This window comes from Zingiber officinale, chromosome 6A (genome assembly GCF_018446385.1).
Source record: "Zingiber officinale cultivar Zhangliang chromosome 6A, Zo_v1.1, whole genome shotgun sequence".
Lineage (NCBI taxonomy): Eukaryota > Viridiplantae > Streptophyta > Magnoliopsida > Zingiberales > Zingiberaceae > Zingiber > Zingiber officinale.
In genome coordinates, this window is record NC_055997.1 from 51,284,292 (window position 1) to 51,305,789 (window position 21,498).

The following is a 21,498-nucleotide window of genomic DNA, read 5'->3' on the forward strand; positions in this document are numbered from 1 at the left end:
TTCTCCTCTGATCCACTTGAGGGTGCCTCCAAGCTGGTCCAAGGCGCCTCCAGCTCAGTTCAAGGCGCCTCCAGCTCTGCCACGCAGATTTCAGCTCCTTTGCACCCGAGGCGCCTCCAAGCTCCATGGAGGCACCTCAGACACTATTCATCTGAGGCTGGCCTTGCTCATTTGTCCCTGCAAAGCATGTTAGTTCACAAAACACACACATATCCTGCAAGACAAAGTTAGTACACATAAAATATAGTAAATGTCACGCCCCGAGAGTAAGGTTGTCCGACGAAAATCGGACAGCACCTCCTCTATAGCAGTGACAAATGGAACCGGTATACATCACCAACAGATAATACATATGCAAATTAAATCACAACCACGCAGATAATATGCAGCCCACACGGCTGTAAAATCAAACACAGCGGAAAACAAGAATAACAAGTATAAGGTAACGAAAACACACCACGGGCCGGCCCGGCTTGACTCCTCGACAAACAACCAAATACAAAATAACAAGTCCACAGCCCAATTATTACAATGCTAAATTCAAAGGTTTAACTCACAATAAAAGGAAAACCAAAATCATAGTAACGTCCTCGAATGTGACGTGGAACTGGCGGACAGGATCTCCAGGCGACTCCATAAACCCTTTACCTGCTACCTGGTGAAATTACCAATATACGGGGTGGTGAGTATAAAGACTCAACGGATAATAGATAGATAGTGCATGAGTATAGTAAAGAACTAGAGATGCAAAGGTATACAGTCTCGTATGGAAATAGCAGATACTACAGTGATATCATAATAAGTGTCCATACCTGAAACCATATCCTAGGTAGCAAAGTCCTGCTACAGTACTGCTCATAACTACATGGTATCGTGTGAGGTATATACATGTTAATAAGTAAGCCAGTATATAAACACATATCACGGTATAAATCTCGACCTATGTAAGCATATGACGTAAATGAACAACGGGGCATAATCTAGCAATGATAGGTAAGCAACAACAACGTAAGTAAACAACCGGAGATATAATAACAACGGCGTATATACGGATGGTCACCCCGCCCACTTCTGCACCACGACCCTGTATGGTCGGTAGGATCGATGACAACCGACGACACTCCGGCCACTACTCTCGGTGGCCAGGTGGGCGATTGCGTAGTGGTGAATAGCTACGTCTGCGGGTCCCTATTGCCGCGACTCCGGCCGCCACTACCCGTGAGTGGCAGTGTGGCGTGACGGAGACGGCGCTCGGCCGCCACTACCCGTGGTGGCGGGCGTGCGGCCACGGCGATGACCCTCTCGACCAGGGAGGCATGGTCACGTCGTCTGATGACATGATGCGAATAATCGTGATCATCGTATATATATAAACGTGAAGCCGGTACTCGTGAGGTGTGTAAATAAACAGCAATCAAGCGGTGGCATGGTATCAGGTGTCCATATATCCACTACCTACTATCTAATGTCTGGTATCTGGTATCCAATACCTAGTACTATAGTAGCTGCTAAATATCATGAATAGCAACGAGAGACTGTATAGAAATAGACATGAGTAGCTCAAAGATTGAGTGGAAGTATCAAGCACAGGAAAAATAAGAGTGGAGTCAAGATAGATACAACAATTATCTGAACATAAAGCTCATGCACTAGGATCAAAATACTAAAGAGACAAAGCAAGAAGTACCCGCCTTTATCTGTCGATCGTGATAAAATAAATCCCACATCGTGATGAACATCCCACATCAAAGTCCTGCATAAATCAATGCATATATTTCATTTAGCTAAATTCATATGAATTAAATAGCTAAATAAAAAACCCTAATCCAATTAGGATCACTCCAACCAAATCTAATATCTGATTAATCTTCCAATTAATCCTCAATCCAACTTCTCCTAAATCCAAACATAATCCAAACTCATCATAAATCCTTCTAAATCCACCAATCAATCCAAGATTCAACCAATTCAATATATCACAGCCGATTTCCAATTTCTTAACCATGAACCAATCCCACACAATTCATCCATTTCAACTAATTAATCCATAATCAATTCAACCTACATCACCCTAATCACACCCAAATATAGACATGATATTAACTTCAAAAACTCACCTAACCTCAGAAGATCAACTGGTGATCCATAGCCGAAGATGTGCTTGCTGCCGAAAAGGGTGAGCAGTGTTGGGCGGAGCTTTTACCATCTAAACCAAAAACCCTAAATCAGTACTAAATAAGGGATCACATGCCCTAAAACAAAATCAATGCATCCACAGCTAAGCATTACATCCAATACTAATGCATAACCTCCAAACCAGCAACTTACCCCTAGTCAATCTCTGGTTTCTGACCAAAACCATGTTGTTAGATTGATACAATGCGGTTTAGAGGAGTTCTGGCCATGAGCTTCATGTCAAAGCAAGAGGACAGTCCTACACCAATCCTAGCAAGTAGAAGGATGGCCGGAAAGAAAGAAAATCTGGTAGCTACAGCCAGCCATCAGTGGTCCAATCCTTGCCGAAGCTACAAAGATCGATCACACACCTAATCTTAATATCCAAACAAAACATGAATTGAATCTTGTTAATCCAATCCGTTATAACACTCACCACAAATCCAGATCTATAGCTCCCTTTCCGACCACTTCGGTGTCGATCTAAGACAGAGGAAATCGGCGACCACACTAGGGCATTGGAAAGCAGTGGCGATGTCAAGCGCAGATCCGACACAATGGGCGACCTCCAGTAGATACCAGCACACCCGGTTGGTTGTGGATCGACGACTAGGGCATCGGGCGGCGGCGCTGGGGTGCTCGTGTGAGGTGAGGCCGCGGCTGTGACTCGAGAGAGAATGGAAGACCGGTGGCTGTGGCTCGCTCGCATGAGGAGGAGGCCGGCGGCGTCCGGAAACTCGAGAGGAGGGGAGGAAATTGTCGGCTGGGGCGATGGATCGCGAGAGAGGAGAGGCGTCAGCTTATCTAGGGCACGACGTTGAGATCGGAAGAGAGGAAAAGAGGTGGCAGCACCAATGGAGATCAGGAGAGGACCATGATAGCTCAATGTTGACCGGAGCGAGGCACCGCTTGATGAGGCTTCAGCCGGCGACGTCGGGCAGTGGACGACGATGAAGAGGAAGAAGAGAGGTCGGCGCGTTTTGGGGAAGAAGGGATCGGCGGAGAAAATAGAAAACCTTGGTTCATAAACTTAGGGTTTAATCAATGTAACCCTAGGTTAACTCCTCAATCAACTCCCGCTTAATTGGGACACTAAAGAGGCTTTCCCGTAGCCTAATAATTGATCCCCTTAAAATACGTCATACGAGCTCCGATTAAATCCCAGAAAATTTCTAAAAATTCCTGAAAAATCCAATAAGATTATTTGTCCAATAACCTTATTATTTAAATACTATTTGGGTACCGTATTTTACATTAATGTAAAAAATGGTACCCAAATAATATTAAATAATAAGGTTATTGGACAAATAATCTTATTGGATTTTTCGGAAATTTTTAGGAATTTTCTGGGATTTAATTGGAGCCCGTATGACATACTTTAAGGGGATCAATTATTGGGCAACGAGGAAGCCTCTTTGCAATGCCTAAATATGGAAGTTGATTGAGGTATAGACTTAGGTCTTAATTAATTAAACCTAAGTTATATATGTTTATATCAAAACCTAATCTTCTTCCCCTCCCTCTCACGCCGACACCTCCTTCCTCCCTCTCGTCTCATCGCGCCGCACACACCACCGCCGCCCTTCTCCTCATCGCGACACCTGATTGTCAACGGCGATTGCCCCTCTTCTCTGTGCCCTAGCCGTCTCCCTCCCTCTCTCAGCTTGATGTCGCGCCACCATCCGAAGCCTGCAACGGCGTCGGCTGATCGCCGGCCTCGCTCACCCCGCACCGGCAGAGCCTCCCCCTCCCTTTAGCTCTTCGTCGTCGCCTACCGTCAGATCGCTAGTTCACGCAGATTCCCTCTCCCTCTTGCATATTCCCGCAACCCTAGCCGACACCTCTTTCACGACCCTGCTACCGGCCGCTCTCCGACAGATCCAGCGCCTCAGCAATCACCTGGCATCGCCGTGCCACACGTCAGCCTACCTTCCTCCTAGAGTCGACACCGTCGGTTATTGCAGACCACTGCTGATTGAGAGAGGGGCGCCACTGCTTCGCCTCTCATTGTTGCCAAGAAGCCATCGACGGTGCTGGATGGAGGAGCAGGACAACCAGTAAGAGAAGATCTCTATTTTCCCATTGTTGCGTCTGGGATCATCATTGAGTTGATGCAGATCCGAGTGAGGAGCTCCATGTTCATCATAGCTACACTTCAGAGCTCCACCGGGCAGTTGCAAATCAAATTGGGGTAACAAAACTAAACCTAGGTAGCTAGTGAGTAATGCTTAATTGTTAATCTTGGATCTGATTATGGTTTGAGGTTGTTAATCTACACTTAGTTGGTTGAGATTGATTTGGTGATGTAGCAGATTTGGAATTCGATGGAATGTTGAAGATGGAGATTGGATTTCATGGTATGTAGTGTTTTGGTTCATTTCAAGGTTGCCTTCTTTGAATTTTTATGTTAGATTATTCTGTTGGAATTATGAATTCAATTGGGCATATGGAATGTGAAGCTTTTAGATCGGTATTGGGGATATTGATTCAAAGTAAGCTATGTGTGGAGTTTTGGTTGTATTTCTATGAGGATTTGGAGGATATGGATTGGTATCAGATTATGTTAGAGATGTTGTAACCTGCAGTTGCTTGGTTAGTTGTGGATTTAGGTGAGTTATGATGGATTCATGTTTAACTTAAGCTAAGGTGATTATGGGAGGCTTAATGTATTGTAGTTGTGTTGGTGTATGGATTAAGCTTAGTAAATTCATGTTGTGATGAATTAGGTACAGTTGATTTATGATGAATTAGGTTTAATCCTTGGATTTGTTAGAGATGATCGTATTGCTAATCGTAAGTTAATCAATGAAGGGAAATGATTATGTTGATTAAGGAGTTATGGAGTCGCCTGGAGATCCTGTCCGCCAGTTCCACGTCACATTCGAGGACGACCTTACGATTTTGGTATTTCTTACGTTATTTGTATTTTGGATTTTGTACTTGTTTATATATTTGTATTGTCTTGTATTGGGTTTGATATTATTGTGTCAAGCCGAGCCGGCTCGCAGTTAATTGATTTGTGTTTTGTGACCGTTTGTGATTTCCGCTGTGTTGATTTTTAGTACAGCCGTGTGGGCTGATTTATATATCTATATAACTGCGTGGTTGTGTTTATTTCTGTTCCAGCCGAGTGGGCTGCTTATATAACTGCGTGGTTGTGTTGATATATTCCAGCCGTATGTGGCTGATGTATATTGTATGTATGTATGCCTCAGTTTGTCACCCGTACAGGGGAGATGCTGCCGAAATTTTTCGGTACGGTCTCCTCTGGGGGCGTGACAATTTATTGGTATCAGAGCCATAGGTTTTACGAGGCCTATTTTCGTTTGGTTTTTCGTGATTTGGTTTCTCGATGTGACTTTTCGGGTTTTGGGACTAGGCAGCGACAGGATTCTCCAAGCTATAGGAGGTATGTTTGCATATTGTTATTTTACATTTCTGTTAGTGTATGCATAGTTGTTATGTTAGTTATGTTATGTATTAGTATGCTTTTGTTAGTACCTGTCCAGCTGTTGGTAGCATACATCAAATGTGTTGGGTCAATCATTGATCACGATTGACCCTACTAGAGATCAAGGAATACAGTCTCATAGGACTTCTTTTACCATACCACTAGTGTTATTAATTTCTGTTATCACTAGTTTAGTAGTGGTTAGTATCTGCTAAATATCATATTGCTTCGGTTCATGGAGAACCAATTTACTCGTATTGCCTTGGTTTGTAGAGAACCGATTACTCTTGTTGGCTTGGGTAGTAGAGGATTGATTTATCCTAGTTGGTTCGGGTTGTAGAGGACCAGTTTACTTTTGTTGCTTCGGTTAGTAGAGGACCGATGTACCCTTGTTGACTTGCTTAGTAGGGTTGGTTACTCTTGTCGTTTCGGTTAGTAGTGGACCGATGTACCCTTGTTGACTTGCTTAGTAGGGTTGATTTACTCTGTTGGTTTGGTTTGTAGAGGATCGACTTATCCTAGTTGCTTTAGCCTATAGAGGTTCGATTTACCGTTGTTGACTTGGTCAGTAGAGGACTGATCCATTCTTATGTTCTTAGTTCGGTCAGTAGTTCAGTCAGTAGGAGGCCGACTTACTCTATTTCATGAAGATTCTGACCTTTGGGTTGGTTGTATTCGGTTAGATAACTTGGAGAGTACATTCGGATATATGATTTGTACTGACGTGAGAGAGTTGAAGTGAGCTGCTTAACCTTTATGTGATCCAGTATCACGTGAAGGAAGAAGCAGAGAATGTTTTTGGAGATCAGGTTATCACTTAGTGATTCCTTGAGGTGTATGGAGAGAGAGTTGTTCTCTACTTCTTTCGTTAGCATGATGAATTTTAAGGCGATAACTAGTCGACTTGCCTAATGTTGTTCCATGGGAGATCCTGACTCATGGGACTATTGGATATGATTAGATATCCATGATGTACTTAGTGATATATACCTTGCAATGGTGTGGAGGAAGTGGTATTAGTTGAGCCTAGGAGTTTCGACTGTAACTAGGTATGATTTCAGATGATGATCTCGATGGGTAGAGCGTTGATTGATAGATATTTGGATCAGCTATTTAGTTCTAGTGGTCCTCTATCTTTGTGTTCATTGCTCGATACTGGAGGTTACTGAACCTCAGATGGAGCAATCACAGTATGATGGGGTACAAGACAATGGTTAGACGACTCAGCTAACATTGTCTCTATCAGGTGGCTCAAGACCTTGACCACGTGATCATTTTACTAGATATTATAGTCTATATCTTATATTAGAGGGTTTGACCTTTTATCGATATTTGTCGAGGGACATATATGAGATGATTATGAGAGTGGTGGAGATACTTTCTAGATGGGTAGACTTTTAGTCAGAAGGTTGTGTGATCCTTTGACTTTGGATTGACATTCCTTTACTATGGATATTTGATTATCAGAAAGGATGAGATGATGAGATTTGTCAGACTTTTGGAGATACATTTAGTTGTTGGCAGTAGGTGTTGAAGGTTGGATGCCTTTCTTTTTCTCTATCTTTGTGTAGGAGACTATTCGGTATGATTGATCGATGTTGAGGGATTATCCAGGACATGGAGAGGATGTGATGGTTTGGGTAATCCTTGTTGGGAGACGACTTGCTCCATAGTTATTGATTTGTAGGATAGATTCTTTTGGATTGAGTAGCAGGATTATACTGTAGAGAGATCATCGATCTTTAGGGTATATCTCTGATTATTGTACTAGATGGAGATTCGTGATTCACATCGTGGTTCTAGCAGATTTTACAGCAGACCATGAGCATAGAGTTTGGTTTTAGTATCACTTTATATCTTCAGACAGATGGATAGTTTGAGCGCCCTATATAGATGTTTGAGGATTTGTTGATAGTGTGTATTATGGATTCCAGAGGTAGTTGATTTTACCCACTGTTGACTAGACAGCAGTGTGAAAGTAGCGGAAGCAGGGTGAGCACATAACCCACAGAGTTATTTTTACGGCTGGATATTTGTTCTTGATACTTGGATGTAGGGGTATATGAGTATGTTGTTGGGTGGTTACCTTTAGATGAGGATCCCTGGGTTGAACAGTAAATTTGGGGACCAAATTTTTATTAGTGGGGGAGAATGTAAAATATGGTACCCAAATAATATTAAATAATAAGGTTATTGGACAAATAATCTTATTGGATTTTTCGAAATTTTTTAGGAATTTTCTGGGATTTAATTGGAGCCCGTATGACATACTTTAAGGGGATCAATTATTGGGCAACGAGGAAGCCTCTTTGCAATGCCTAAATATGGGAGTTGATTGAGGTATAGACTTAGGTCTTAATTAATTAAACCTAAGTTATATATGTTTATATCAAAACCTAATCTTCTTCCCCTCCCTCTCACGCCGACACCTCCTTCCTCCCTCTCGTCTCATCGCGCCGCACACACCACCGCCGCCCTTCTCCTCATCGCGACACCTGATTGTCAACGGCGATTGCCCCTCTTCTCTGTGCCCTAGCCGTCTCCCTCCCTCTCTCAGCTTGATGTCGCGCCACCATCCGAAGCCTGCAACGGCGTCGGCTGATCGCCGGCCTCGCTCACCCCGCACCGGCAGAGCCTCCCCCTCCCATTAGCTCTTCGTCGCCGCCTACCGTCAGATCGCTAGTTCACGCAGATTCCCTCTCCCTCTTGCATATTCCCGCAACCCTAGCCGACACCTCTTTCACGACCCTGCTACCGGCCGCTCTCCGACAGATCCAGCGCCTCAGCAATCATCTGGCATCGCCGTGCCACACGTCAGCCTACCTTCCTCCTAGAGTCGACACCGTCGGTTATTGCAGACCACTGCTGATTGAGAGAGGGGCGCCTACCTTCCTCCTATTTATTTTCTGTTTTCCTATTAACTATTACTTAAATAAATTTCATTCCCCTTTTTAATCGACAACGCTCGCTGGGACACTTGGTCAGCCGCGCTTTGCTAAATCTTGACCGGGTCAGAGGTCGCGGGTTCAATTCCTCAGCCGCCCCTTTTATTCCCATTTATTTTCTGTTTCCTATTAACTATTACTTAAATATATTTCATTCCCCTTTTTAATCGGCAACGATTGCTGGGACACTTGGTCAGCTGCGTTTTGCTAAATCTTGACCGGGTCAGAGGTCGTGGGTTCGATTCCTCAGCCGCCCCTTTTTATTTTCTATTCCTCAACTACTGCTTAAATAGATTTTGCTCCTTCTTTAATTAGCAACGCCCGCTTGGGCACTTGGTCAGCCAGATTTGCTTAAAAGTTGGCTCGGCCAGAGGTCTCCGGTTCGAATCTCGGCTTGGACATTATTTTTATCGAAACTTCTTTCATTTAGTAAAAATACCAAACGACCTCCAAAAATTGCATAAAAATACTCTAAAAATTTCTAAAAATCTCTAGAATATTTCTAAAGCGTTTCTAAATATTTTTACATACTATTAGGACTCGTAATGAGGAATTTTGGGTCATTACAATTGTCATGTCGGACTAAGTGCACCTGCAGGGTTTAACATGACAATCTTTATAAGCTCCTCTTGGAGACATTCTCAGCCTAGATTACTAGGACACAGTTTCCTTTTATAATCAACAACACACACTATAAGTAATATCATTTCCCAACTTATCGGGCCTATTGATTTATCGAGCTAAATCTCACCCTTTGATAAGTTAAAGAAATAAATATTAAATATATGTGATTATTATTATATTAGGATTAAGAGTATACACTTCCATAATAACTAAGGTCTAGTTCTTTTATTAAATCAGTATAAAAAGAACTTACCTTAAATGACCCTGCTCAATACACTTAGAGTGTATTAGTGTAATCTATTAGTCAAGATAAGCTAATACCTAATTACACTATGACTATTCCAATGGTTTGTTCCTTTCCATCTCAGTTGTGAGCTACTGTTTATAATTTATAAAGAACCGATAACACGATCTTCTGTGTGTGACACCACACACTATGTTATCTACAATATAAATTAATTGAACATCTACATTTGATATATATAAATGTAGACACTTGACCAATGTGATTCTTATTTCTAAATAAATGTTTATACAAAAACTAGGCTTTTAGTATATACTCTAACACTTCTGCCGTCCTACAGGCGCGTTGCAAAACATACCAAATAAAAACCCACCAAGCAAGCAAAAGACCAACCATTACAATGCCTTAAGAAAAACTATACAAATCCAGGGTGCAAAATCAATACAAGTCCAAAACACAACTCTAAACAAATAAATAGAATACCAAAAGACCAATACGTAAACTCTTGTAACAAGGGGACTAACAACTGGAAACTCCTGACAGCTTCAACCTGAAATAGGAATAAGTCAATGGTGTGAGTTCAACAACTCAGTGGATACCGGATAGACATGCATAATAAGATATAACTACCAGTAATAATCACACGGTACAGTTTCCCGAACAATAATAGAAAATGTGAATTGAAAAGGCTGAAGAAACTGTATTCACCAGGACCTCCTATCCGGATATAAGGGTTGTTAGACCAGATATAAAATGTCACATGTATGCATGTCAATCATATGCAACCACAAAAATGCAACATACATAATGCAGCAAACACAAATAATAAATGCAATCCATGCATATGATACAAAAATGACATGGTCACCCCTGACGTCAATCAGCCATCTCACACGCGATGGTGAGACCGAGTGGGTAGAGCTATGACAATTGTGCACTCTGCCATCACTACACCTGAGTGACCGAGTGGACAGGATGCTGTCGGAGTACACCTATCCTTCTACCCCAAATATAGTGGGGGAGCCTAAGCGCTCATCTCCCTGTATCATGGTCAAGGGGAGGGATCCCCACCCGCTACACGCTGCAGTCATCGTTACCCATGAGCGGACTAGCGGAGCCCTGATAGAGCAAACTGCACACACCCTGCCTGATGTACCACTAACCCATGAGTGGTTGTGTGTGCATATCATGTAACTGGCGATGTGCTCAATAATAATGTGTTGGATCGAGATGCGCTAGAGGGGGGGGGGGTGAATAGCGCTCGTGTCTTTCATGCGTTTCGGATTCGTAAGACTATCGAGTTAAAATAGCGGAAATAAAAGACAACAAAAGCAAATACAAGTATTTACTTGGTTCGGAGCCTATGACGACTCCTACTTAAAGGCCCGCGATCGTTGATCGCTTTCTGTGGGTAATAACTATATCGTGCAAAGAGAGTACAAATATGTATTATAATAAGTGCAATAATAAAAAATAATTATACCGACGACAGAATCAAAATCTCGGAGCTCCGGGTCGTCGGAGACTTGTAACAGCACTTCAGGGCGTCTTTTGAAGCAACACGTTGTAGTAGAAGCACTTGAGAATTGATTATCCTGCTGCTACCTCGAACACCCCTTTTATGCACTCTGGAGGCGCCTCAAAGCCCTTCCGAGGTGCCTTAAAGCAGCCGAGTCAGCCGCGTGGATCAGTGCTGAAATCTTCTCCTCTGATCCACTTGAGGGTGCCTCCAAGCTGCTCCAAGGCGCCTCCAAACTATGGTCCAAGGCGCCTCCAGCTCAGTTCAAGGCGCCTCCAGCTCTGCCACGCAGACTTCAGCTCCTTTGCACCCGAGGCGCCTCCAAGCTCCATGGAGGCACCTCAGACAGTATTCATCTGAGGCTGGCCTTGCTCATTTGTCCTTGCAAAGCATGTTAGTTCACAAAACACACACATATCCTGCAAGACAAAGTTAGCACACATAAAATATAGTAAAAGTAGTATTTGATAGTCGTTGGACTGTCCGGGTCTGACTTCGGATTTCTGATCAGAAACCCTAGGTCGACCTGACGCCTACTGTTCCCTCTACAGGGAACGCGTCCTCACTTACTTCCCTCAGGAGAGATTATCTGATGCCAGTCCGATCCTCCAAACCGACTGGACTTTCTGCCTAGGGTTACCACCCCCTAGGACCTAGGGTTACCGCCCCCTAGGGTTTTTTCTCCACCTAGGGTTACCACCCCCTAGGACTTAAGGTTACCCCCTCCCCCCTAGGATTTTCCTCCACCTAAGGTTACCACCCCATAGGACCTAAGGTTGCCACCCCTTAGGGTTTTCCTCCACCTAGGGTTACCACCCCCTAGGACCTAGGGTTACCACCCCCTAGGGTTTTCCTTCACCTAGGGTTACCACCCCTTAGGACCTAAGGTGCCGCCCCTTAGGGTTTTCCTTCACCTAAGGTTACCGCTCCCTAGGACCTAAGGTTATCACCCCTTAGGATTTTCACCTGCCTTACCACAGTTAAGATTTTCTTGAAACACTTATTCAAGTACGTTAGACAACAATTAATCTTAACTTTGAGCCCTTTATCATTATCAAAACTCAGGTTCGATCGTCGGATGCTTCCTGCACCAACATAATGGAGCTGACAATCACTCAGCATACAATCATGCAAGATAGTGCATGACACTAAACATGTAGATACTGACAGTATACACCTCTATATAAAATGTGTTGGTGCGGTTAGCACTAACGGTCTAACTCAGGTTTTGATGAATGACAAATCAGGTTAAGTTAGGTTTGTTATTGTCTGACACTTTTATCAAGTGTGCAGGAAAAGTCCAGCTAGGTCGACGGGCTGACCGGAGAAGTCCAAGCGGGTCGACGGGCTGGCCGGACGCTTAGCGAGAAGTCCGGCTAGGTCGACGGCTGGCCGGATAGGTGGCGAGAAGTCCGGCTAGGTCGACGGGCTGGCCGGATAGGTGGCGAGAAGTCCAAGCGGCGGGCTGGCCGGACGCTTGGCGAGAAGTCCAGACGGTCGAAGGGCCGGTAAGTGAGGTAAGTCACTGAGGGGAGTGACTGTGAGGACGCGTTCTCGGGTAGGGAACATTAGGCGTCGATCCGGCTTAGATCCATTTCGGATATCTGAGTCGAGATCGTGACTAGATTCCGGTCTCGGAAAGACGGAATCTAAGTCATACTTTGCTCATCTATAAAACTGTGCTAACATTCTTTGCTGCAGGGTACATTTGCCTCGGACTAACCTTTTCTTGCAGGAGAAGGACTTTCTGGAGAAGAGGGGTCCGGGCGCCCGGAGGTCCGGGCGCCCGGAAGGGATCCGGGCGCCCGGAAGGCAAATTTCATCCAGCCGAGTCGTCGCCACGTGGAGCATCATGGTTTGTGCAGCTACGTCACGTTCCAGGCGCCCGGAAGGGATCCAGGCGCCCGGGACAGCATATAAAAGAAGCCCCAGGCAGGAGCTTCAAAATCATCATTACTGAGAACTCTTCGACTGCTGGTCCTGCTGCTCCACGTTCCTGCGACGCTAACAAAGCTCCGACAAAGTGCTTCTTCGTCTTTTTGGTTAATTTCCTTGTCGGTATTACTTTGTTTCATTAGCATTCCTTGTACTCATTTTGTAATTATATTCGAATTGCTAGTGATTGCCCAAAAGTGGTCAAGGACCACGGCCTTGAGTAGGAGTTGTCACGAGCTCGAGCAGTAAAACAAGCGTGTCTACTTTTCTTTTCACGCGCTTATACTCGAAATTTTCGAATCGATATTCACCCCCTCTATCGAACTATCTTACAAGTGGTATCAGAGCAGGTACCGCTCTGATTTGGTGCAACCACCAATCAGACAGGGGGTGAAATATTTTTCAATTCCAAACTGATATTATTATCTTTTTGGAAGATTTTTTTCGTTACACTTAGAGTTCTTTTTTTTTCCGCACTGCTAATCCAAGACGAAGTCTTGGGATTTCCTTTTTTCCAGTTAATTTAGTGTGTGCAGGATAAGATGTCTCAACAAGAAGGCTTCAGCACAGTTCGTCCTCCCCTATTCAACGGGGATGACTTTTCGTACTGGAAGAGAAGAATGGAGGTCTACATGAAGACAGACTACGACCAATGGATGAGCGTCACAAAGGCTTATAAAATTCCAGTAGACAACTCCGGGAAAATAATAGACCCTGAAGAATGGACAAATGATTTAAAGAAAAAGGCATCAATTGAAAACAAAGCCATCAACACTCTACACTGCGGACTAACACGAGAAGAACTGAACCGGGTCGGACCGCATGAAAACGCTAAGGAGCTCTGGGATAAACTGATCGAGCTGCACGAAGGAACAAGCGACGCGAAGGTAACAAAAAGAGATTTGCTGTTAAATAAAATTTTTAATATAAAAATGCAGGAAGGAGAAACGGCAAGTCAGCTCCACGCGAGGGTCAAAGATATCCTCAACGGTCTCCACGCGATAGGACACCAAATGGAGAACCGAGACTTAATAAGGTACGCGTTAAATGCTTTTCCGCGAAATAATTTGTGGGCATCAATTGTAGATGCCTACAAAATTTCAAAAAATTTATCTAAATTAAAATTGGATGAACTCTTCTGTGAATTAGAACTTCATGAGCAAACTAACGCCGGGGTCGAGAAAGGTGTAGCTTTATTCGCAGGTTCATCTAAAGAAAAGAAGAACAAACCCGAATCTGAAGAAGATTCCGATCAAGACTCTGAAGACGAAGAACACCTGGTGAACCTGGTAAGGAAAATGTTCACCAGGAAAAAGAGAAACTTCAGCAAACAGGATCTTCAGAAGATCAGTTCGCCAGCCGACTCAAGAAATGTCACATGTTTCGGATGCAACAAAAAGGGGCACTACAAGAACGAATGCCCAAGATTGAAACTTGACAAACCAAAGTCAACAAAGAAGAAAGCCCTCAAAGCAACATGGGACGATTTCTCCTCAGACGAATCGGAGGGAGAAAGGCAAAAGCACCAAAGTCACCTCGCGCTGATGGCTCGCGAAGAGGAATCGGAAGACGGGTCCGAACCCGAATCGAGCCACGAGTCCGCACTCGTTTCCGAAGGTTCCGAAGAGGTATACCTAAACTTAAATCGTAAATTCTTTAGAATTATCTCGTGTTTAAATAAAAAATTAGTTAAATTGGAAAATGAAAATAAATCACTTCTTGAAGAAAATCAAAACCTCAAGGAACAATTAAAAAATTCGAATCCAACTCAAGACCGAACACTTGAGGAGGAGAATTTATCATTAAAAAGTGAAATTAATAAGTTAAAAGAATTGTTGGAAAAATTCACAACAAGATCTAAAAATTTAGATTTAATTCTAAATAACCAAAAGGCATGCTATAATAAAACCGGACTTGGATATAAGTCAAAATCAAACAAAACCTTTAAATCATTATTAACCCAACACAAAGTAACTAAACAAGCTTGGGTCCCGAAAGCGTGCTTAACCACGCAAGTAGGACCTAATCAATTCTATATACCTAAAGATAAAATACATTATATAAACTTGAATAAATCAGATCAAAAACTAAAAAATAAATTTAACTTGAAATCAAAATTCAAAACTCAACAAAATTTAGACTATCACCAAGTTGATTATAACTATAAAAAGAATCGACACAAACCCAAAATCTAAATTAATGGCCAATAATTCAGGGGGAGGCTCCAGAATAGCTGGCACCTCCAAAACTAACATACCCGACAGGGTAACCCAAAACAAACTAACCCGACAGGGTAATTAGGATTAGTTAAAAAGAGACCGAGGTTAACTTGACTCATGGTACTGGTGAAGTTTTTGGATGATAGTACATTAGGGAAGCTTGGGCATCGCATATCTAGAAAGATATGGCTTCGATCTGGTGCATTTGGCCAAGTGGAACTGACCGAAGCTACCCTTAAACGAATCCTAACCAGTTAGACCAAGATTTAGTACTAAGTTCCGTGGATAGGACTATTCGGAAAACTTCCAAAGGTTGGTTACTTCTAATGATGTCCCTGTGACTCACCAAGCTTAGAAGTTTATCCGAAGAATGCCTATTTGTGGAAACCAAAACTAAATCTGAATCTAACACAAGTTAAACCAAAAGTCTGTAATCAAACCAATTCCATCTCACAAAATCATAGGATTCCCTGATTGATAATATAGATCGGGTGAGATGAATTAGGCTTATTTTAATTTTAAACTTAAAAATTAATTTCAAAAATTTTAATTTTAAACTAAAAAATTAATTTCAAAATTTTTAATTTTAAACTTAAAAATTAATTTCAAAAATTTTAATTTTAAACTTAAAAATTAATTTCAAAAATTTTAATTTTAAACTTAAAAATTAATTTCAAAAATTTTAATTTTAAACTTAAAAATTAATTTCAAAATTTTAATTTTAAACTTAAAAAATTAATTTCAAAATTTTAATTAATTTCAAAATCTTAATTTTAAACTTAAAATTAATTTCAAAATCTTAATTTTAAACTTAAAATTAATTTCAAAATTTTAATTTTAAACTTAAAATTAATTTCAAAATTTTAATTTTAAACTTAAAATTAATTTCAAAATTTTAATTTTAAACTTAAAATTAATTTCAAAATTTTAATTTTAAAATTAATTTCAAAATTTTAATTTTAAACTTAAAATTAATTTCAAAATCTTAATTTTAAACTTAAAAATTAATTTCAAAATTTTAATTTTAAACTTAAAATTAATTTCAAAATTTTAATTTTAAACTTAAAAATTAATTTCAAAATTTTAATTTTAAACTTAAAATTAATTTCAAAATTTTAATTTTAAAATTAATTTCAAAATTTTAATTTTAAACTTAAAATTAATTTCAAAATCTTAATTTTAAACTTAAAAATTAATTTCAAAATTTTAATTTTAAACTTAAAATTAATTTCAAAATTTTAATTTTAAACTTAAAATTAATTTCAAAATTTTAATTTTAAACTTAAAATTAATTTCAAAATATTAATTTTAAACTTAAAAATTAATTTCAAAATTTTAATTTTAAACTTAAAATTAATTTCAAAATTTTAATTTTAAACTTAAAATTAATTTCAAAGTCTTAATTTTAAACTTAAAATTAATTTCAAAATCTTAATTTTAAACTTAAAAATTAATTTCAAAATTTTAATTTTAAACTTAAAAATTAATTTCAAAATTTTAATTTTAAATTTAAAATTAATTTCAAAATTTTAATTTTAAACTTAAAAATTAATTTCAAAATTTTAATTTTAAACTTAAAAATTAATTTCAAAATCTTAATTTTAAACTTAAAAATTAATTTCAAAATTTTAATTTTAAACTTAAAAATTAATTTCAAAAACTTTAATTTTAAACTTAAAAATTAATTTCAAAATTTCAATTTCAAACCTAAAAATTAATTTCAAAATTTTAATTTTAAACTTAATTTCAAAATTTTAATTTTAAGCTTAAAAATTAATTTCAAAATTTTTTTTTAAACTTAAAAATTAATTTCAAAATTTTAATTTTAAACTTAAAAATTAATTTCAAAAATTTTAATTTAAAACTTAAAAATTAATTTCAAAATTTTAATTTTAAATTTAAAAATTAATTTCAAAAATTTTAATTTTAAACTTAAAAATTAATTTCAAAATTTTAATTTTAAACCTAAAAATTAATTTCAAAATTTTAAACTTAAAAATTAATTTCAAAAATTTTAGTTTTAAACTTAAAAATTAATTTTAAAAGAAACTTAAATTAATCTCAAAATTTAATTTGAAACTTAAGTTTTCAAAATCTTACTTAAAAAAAAAAAAAAGTCAAAAACCAGGGGCGGGCGCCCCTGGTATTCTCGTCGGGGGCGCCCCGCCCCAGCGACCCCGGGCGCCCGGAAAGAGTCCGGGCGCCCGGAGTGCCCTATAAATAAGGGGCAGCAGGCGCCCCCAACCTCTGCCCCACTCATTCTCACTTTTGCCAAGGTTCACTTTGAACCTCAGTGCAAAAGTACTCTAAATTAAATTTTCGTGCGGTGAAGACGCTGTTGCGATTCAACCGAGGTCGTCAAATCTATATTTTTTCGATGGCTCCTCGGTAAAATATTCTTCCCCTCTCTAAAATATTTTTTTTTGTTGTCTTCTAAATTTTTTTTTTATATATTCTTTATATACAGTAAAAAACGAATAAATACTGGTGCTGAACCCTCCAATGCTAGTACAGACCCTAGGTTTCCCACAGACGAACTTAGGATTAAATTTGAGTCCACCATCTATAAGGCCATTAGGACTACCTGCATAGATAGAGCGTTCTTCCTAAGGTCATGTCCCTCTGCCTTAGAGGTTATAGGCCACTACAATTTAAGGAACCTTGTAGAATGTACCAGTCCAATAAACATAAGTCTATGTGCCGAATTTTGCAATAACTTAGTAAAAATAGATGACTTCACCTATACCACTAGGGCAGCAGGCACTGATATCGTATTTTCCCCTACGACTATTAGAGAGTTTTTAGAGTTGCGTCCTTCTACTTGCCCCTTTTTGTGCTATCCTCCGAGGGATCTACCGTTCGACGATCCCTACTCACATATTACTCTCGATACGATGTATTCGTATTTTTTTGGGGGAGAGAGAGATCCCACTGTAACACAGTTTCGGTCAGTAGAACTTAGAGTCCATGACTACGCTCTTTATAGGGTTGTAGTTCTTTGTATTTTACCACTGACCACTCGGGACATCGCTGTGATGCGCCCATTCCATTCATTCCTACTTTATGCCCTGATTCATAGGTTGGAGATTGACATTAGCCTACATATCTTCTCCACCATCACTTACGCAGCCGGATACGTGACTGACAGTCAAGTCCATATGCCATTAGGTCACATTTTGACAGCCTATATGTCCTCACTGCACATTGATGTCACTAGAGGAGACGTTGCCCATATGGCCGAGTTCGATGTTATATCCTCTCGGAACTTCTCCTTAGCCGGCATTCACGTAGATAGAGATGATGGGACTATGACTTGGCGGAGGGGGGCACAGCACCAGCCGGATCCAGACGCACAGATGGACGAGTTCATGCTCGCACTATTTCCGGAGGAAGCCGCACCGGCTCCACCACCACCCCCAGCTCGGGCACCACGACACGCTTCCCGCACTCTAGCCGACCGTATGACCGGACTAGAGAGAGCCATGGCGAGTCTCCAGCAGGAGAACTCCAATTTTCATCGGGACATGCGGCGAGAGGTTGCCGAGTTACGAGCTGCCGGGGACACCCGCCACACTGAGCTGATGACACTTCTTCGATCCTTGGGGTCTGGACCACCCTCTTCATCATCTCAGTAGCTTTAGTGATGACCTACTTCTGTAGCTACACTATTTGTAAAATATTTTTGGAGTTATCTAGTGATATTTCAAACTTACATTGAATATATTCTTACTCAATAGACTAGGATCCTTCAAAAATACTTTCAAAACTGAGTTTATCAACTTATAGGCTAAACTTGTTTGATTTCAAAATTTCCATTTTTTCAAAAACAGTTTTGGCCTTAGACTAGTCTTACATCCTTAGAAAGCATGTACCCATAGGTTTAGTTCTTGAGCATCTCACCAACACCTTAGGTTTACCTTGCTTGTGGTTGATAAACATAGAAAGGGGTGAGATGCATAGGCCATCTGTCTGGACCTAAGATGCTTATTTCAGTGCATCAGTATCAGTCTGGACGTTAAATACAATTCAAATATTAATCAGATTAAAGTTCATCAGTCAAATCAAACACTGACTGATTATAATTAACTTAATCTGACTAACCAAGTGAAAGCTACTATTTTCTAATAGTTAGTTGGTACCTAATTGGTTAGACAGCTGGTTAGATAGCAAATTCAGGGGGAGAAATAAACTACTTTAGTTTTCCAAAATGAATTTTCAACTTAATTTTTAAAATCAAAGTTTAAAAATAATTTGTTTAAAATTGTGAAATTTTTAATCTCACAAACTTTTTACCTATTCTTTGAAAACTGAACTTTTCAAGTAAAGATTTAAACTTAATCTTACTTAAAAAATTGTCCTGAGTCTATTTCTTAAAAATTTGATTTTACTTAATTTTGACAATTTAATTTGAAAGATAAATTTTACAGAGTTTAGTTTACAAACTAAGCTTCTCAAAATTATTTTCCTTGATTTTGAAAATTGAATCTTGTACACTTAGTGTTGAAAAATAAATTTCAATTAGTTTTGAAAACTAGACTTTTCAAACTTAGTTTTGGAATTTTGGTTTTGAAAACTTATGTTTAAGTAGCATTTCAAAGTTGAAACTTGTTTTGGACCTTATAGACGTATGTTTAAACTTAGCATTTTTTTAAAAACTAAAAGCTAACGCTTTAAACAAAATTTCAAAACTTTATACTCCCCCAAGTCAATTTGATCTTCTCTTGGATTTAAAAACATAGTTATTGTTCAAGGTATTATTGTTTTTGGTATTTCTCACTGTGTATCTTTACCTTTGTTTTTTGATGAATGCCAAAGGGGGAGGGTTAGGTTGGTTAAGTTAGAGCAACTTAATGCAAACTTGAAAAACTAACTTAAACCTTAAAAATCATGCTTGATTCTTGCATATTTTTTATCACTAACTTAACCAGGTTTTCATTCCATCAAAAAGGGGGAGATTGTTGGTGCGGTTAGCACTAACGGTCTAACTCAGGTTTTGATGAATGACAAATCAGGTTAAGTTAGGTTTGTTGTTGTCTGACACTTTTATCAAGTGTGCAGGAAAAGTCCGTAGGTCGACGGGCTGACCGGATAGGTGGCGAGAAGTCAAGCGGTCGACGGTGGCGAGAAGTCGGCTAGGTCGACGGGGACCGGATAGTGGCGAGAAGTCCTAGGTCGACGGGTGACCGGATAGTGGCGAGAAGTCAAAGGGTCGACGGGCTGGCCGGACGCTTGGCGAGAAGTCGACGCGGTCAACGGGCTGGCCGGACGTCTGGCAGGTAAGTGAGTCACTGGAGGGGAGTGACTGTGAGGACGCGTTTCCGGGTAGGGAACATTAGGCGTCGATCCGGCTTAGATCCATTTCGGATATCTGAGTCGAGATCGTGACTAGATTCCGGTCTCGGAAAGAAGGAATCTAAGTCATACTTTGCTCATCTATAAAACTGTGCTAACATTCTTTTGCTGCAGGTACATTTGCCTCGGACTAACCTTTTCTTGCGGAGAAGGACTTTCGGAGAAGAGGTCAGGATCCGGCGCCGGAGGTCCGGCGCCGGAAGGATCAGGCGCCGGAGGCAAATTTCATCCAGAGTCGCCACGTGGAGCATCATGGTTTGTGCAGCTACGTCACGTTCCAGGCGCCCGGAAGGGATCCAGGCGCCCGGGACAACATATAAAAGAAGCCCCAGGCAGGAGCTTCAGAACGAATCATTACTGAGAACTCTTCGACTGCTGGTCCTGCTGCTCCACGTTCCTGCGACGCTAACAAAGCTCCGACAAAGTGCTTCTTCGTCTTTTTGGTTAATTTCCTTGTCGGTATTACTTTGTTTCATTAGCATTCCTTGTACTCATTTTGTAATTATATTCGAATTGCTAGTGATTGCCCAACGAAAGTGGTCAAGGACCACGGGCCTTCGAGTAGGAGTTGTCACAGGCTCTGAACGAAGTAAAAACAACTGTGTCTACTTTTCTTTTCCGCTGCGCTTATACTCGAAATTTTCGAATCGATATTCACCCCCCCCTCTATCGAACCTATCGGTCTTACAAAATGTACCAAAAAGGAAATAAATCCATACAATGATCTAGGTAACAATAAATTAGGTACACAAGTCAGACCTGTCAAATAACTAGACTACTACACAGTAGGTTAATGTATGTCACTATTTCTATGAACATGAGTAAACATGGAAATAAACAAGAGAATATAAGTACGAATGCATAACAGATTGGAATAAGGCAGACTACAAGAATCAAGAAGTGACATACTAAAGTAGAAGTAAACACAATAATTACTACTAACTATAAACTACTATGCATATCAAAAATGACCATATCAAGGAGATAAGTCAGAAGTACCCGCCTTAAAAAGGAGATCGAATCAAACCAATCCG

At 40.2% G+C, this 21,498-nt stretch overlaps 1 long non-coding RNA gene across 1 annotated transcript; it reads right to left on the reverse strand.

The window, feature by feature from the left end:
• Nucleotides 1–1,686: 1,686 nt before the first annotated feature.
• On the reverse strand, nucleotides 1,687–3,193 carry LOC121993932. The gene is made up of 4 exons (XR_006115496.1): nucleotides 2,612–3,193; nucleotides 2,329–2,525; nucleotides 2,118–2,206; nucleotides 1,687–1,753 (listed from the first exon to the last, which is right to left on the reverse strand). It is a non-coding gene; the product is annotated as an uncharacterized LOC121993932 (long non-coding RNA).
• Nucleotides 3,194–21,498: the final 18,305 nt, after the last annotated feature.